Source organism: Astatotilapia calliptera, chromosome 16 (genome assembly GCF_900246225.1).
Source record: "Astatotilapia calliptera chromosome 16, fAstCal1.2, whole genome shotgun sequence".
NCBI lineage: Eukaryota > Metazoa > Chordata > Actinopteri > Cichliformes > Cichlidae > Astatotilapia > Astatotilapia calliptera.
Genome location: NC_039317.1, coordinates 1612651 through 1614913, shown reverse-complemented (window position 1 = coordinate 1614913; position 2263 = coordinate 1612651). Strand labels below are relative to the sequence as shown.

At 40.3% G+C, this 2263-nt stretch overlaps 1 long non-coding RNA gene across 1 annotated transcript; it reads right to left on the bottom strand.

Annotated features, from left to right (window-relative positions):
* Positions 1-1128: 1128 nt before the first annotated feature.
* LOC113008498 (uncharacterized) lies at positions 1129-1726 on the bottom strand. Its single transcript, XR_003270027.1, has 3 exons — positions 1626-1726; positions 1293-1500; positions 1129-1191 (listed from the first exon to the last, which is right to left on the bottom strand). It is a non-coding gene; the product is annotated as an uncharacterized LOC113008498 (long non-coding RNA).
* Between the last annotated feature and the right edge of the window lie 537 nt (positions 1727-2263).

The window sequence follows — 2263 nt, the reverse complement described above, 5'->3', positions numbered from 1 at the left end:
TACGAGGGTCAACATACCACCTGCTGTGGTTAACAGTATGGTGTTCATAGCCTAAATTTGGGAATACACGATAGGCCCGCCATTCAGATCTATTTTGAACTTACTGACGACCTTGCTGTGTCCCTGCACTACTTTCAAGAATGCATGCGGGAGGTCAAAGAATGGTTCCTGAGTAATTTCCCTCGTTTTAAATGATAAGAAGACTGAGATTGTGGTGTTCAACAGTAAAATCCCTCGTGCCCAACTCTGTGCTGCCCTGGGTTCCTTTGCTAGTTTTTTCTTGTGACTATGTCAGTAACTTGGGTGCACTGCTGGATAGCTCGCTCAAACTCGATAAGCAAGTGTCTGCTGTAGTGAGATCTAGCTTCCACCAACTGCGCCTTATCTCTAAGGCTAGGCATTATATTCCGCATGAGGACCTGGAGAAGCTTATTCACGCTTTTGTGACCTCCAGGTTGGATTATTGTAACTCCTTGTACTATGGTCTTCCCTCTTCTCTTCTTCTTAAACTGCAAACAGTCCAAAATGCAGCAGCCCGCCTTTTGACTGGTACCAGGAAATTTTGCCATATTACCCCTGTCCTAGCTAGCCTGCATTGGCTGCCCATAAAGTACCGTATTCAATTTAAAATATTACTCCTTACTTTCAAAACTATTAATAAATTAGCGCCAAGTTATCTTAGTGAACTTCTCAAACCACATACTCCTGCTAGAACACTCAGATCTGCCACTCAACTACTTCTGACCCAACCCAGATCTCGACTGAAGTCCCGGGGTGACCGTGCGTTTGCTCTGGCTGCCCCGGTACTGTGGAATACCCTTCCTCTCGACCTCCGCGCATCTGACTCCATTGCACTGTTCAAATCACGATTAAAAACCCACTTATTCAATCTTGCCTTTCCCTCTAGTTAATATTTCTTTTATGATTTTATATCATGCACTTCTATGCTCATTTAAATTCTTGTTTGCTCTGTACCTGTTGCTTTCCTATGTATTAGTGACAGTTATCTGTTTGCATATTTAGTACTTGCTTTGGTCCTATTTCTATTATCCTCCTCCTATACTCTATTTTACTTGTTAAGCACCTTGGCATACCCTTGGTTTTTAAGTGTGCTTTATAAATAAAGTTTATTATTATTCCAAAGACCCACTTTCTTCTTTTCCATCCCCCAGCCATTCTTCCTCTCCCCTACTGATGCCGAAACAAAAAAATGAACACAAATGACTAAAAGATACTATGAAAGCTTGATAAATATATAGATGTAATATAAAATTACAGTCACAAAAACTTACCTTTCGTTTGTGACGAAAGCGACTCTCATCAATCACAACAAACTCCCTTCGGCCACCAATCTGCTGACCTGTATGACGTCTCAATCTTTGAACTGCAGCCACACATACCCTCCTTATTTTTCTGGGCATTTTACTAAGTCTTGTTGTGCTGCCTGCAATGGTGTCATCTATCATGTCGATTTGACGTAATCGCAGACCCTGAGAAAATCTTCAGAGAAAAAAAAACATCCTTACGAAGAGTAATTTAAATCTATTTCGTTATTTTTTTTTCTGTACACTGTAAAACCCAACAGTGCATCTTACTAAAAGAAGTAAGTTGTTGTTCTTACTTACTCTTTCTCTCACCCTCTCTCTCACACTTTTTTCCCCGCTTCACTCAGCATGCCAGCCTTGTGCTGGGCAGAGGGGGGAGGGGCGATAGTTACACTCAGTAGCACAGGAACAGAGCGGGAGGGAGAGAGAGAGCCAGGGACAACAATGTCACATTAGGAAGGTATAGTAATCATCCACAACTATTTTCAGTTGCAGATGATAAAGGATTCAGAAAGTTTATTCATGCGGGCCCATATGACAGAGAATATGCAACTTCTTTTTGTTTTCATATTTTAATTTATATTTAATTGTGTTGTGGTTTGCAGAGTTTTGTGTTGTTTCACTTTAAATATGTGAAAGGAAAAAGCTGAAAATTTAAATAGTTAAAAATTGAAATGTGAATAGTTGGTTTTTGTATTATATGATTTATTTGCTTAGGCTGCTGCCCCCGCGACCCGGCCTCGGATAAAGCGGATGAAGATGGATGGATGGATGATTTATTTATTACATTTTATGTGGAGTGAATGAATAAAAGTATATTTACGGTGGCCCCTACAGACAAAGCACATACAAACTTCAAATCACGTACAAACTCTGGAGCATGTATAAACTCCAAAACACGTAAAAACACGTACAAACTCCAAAACACGTACAAACTC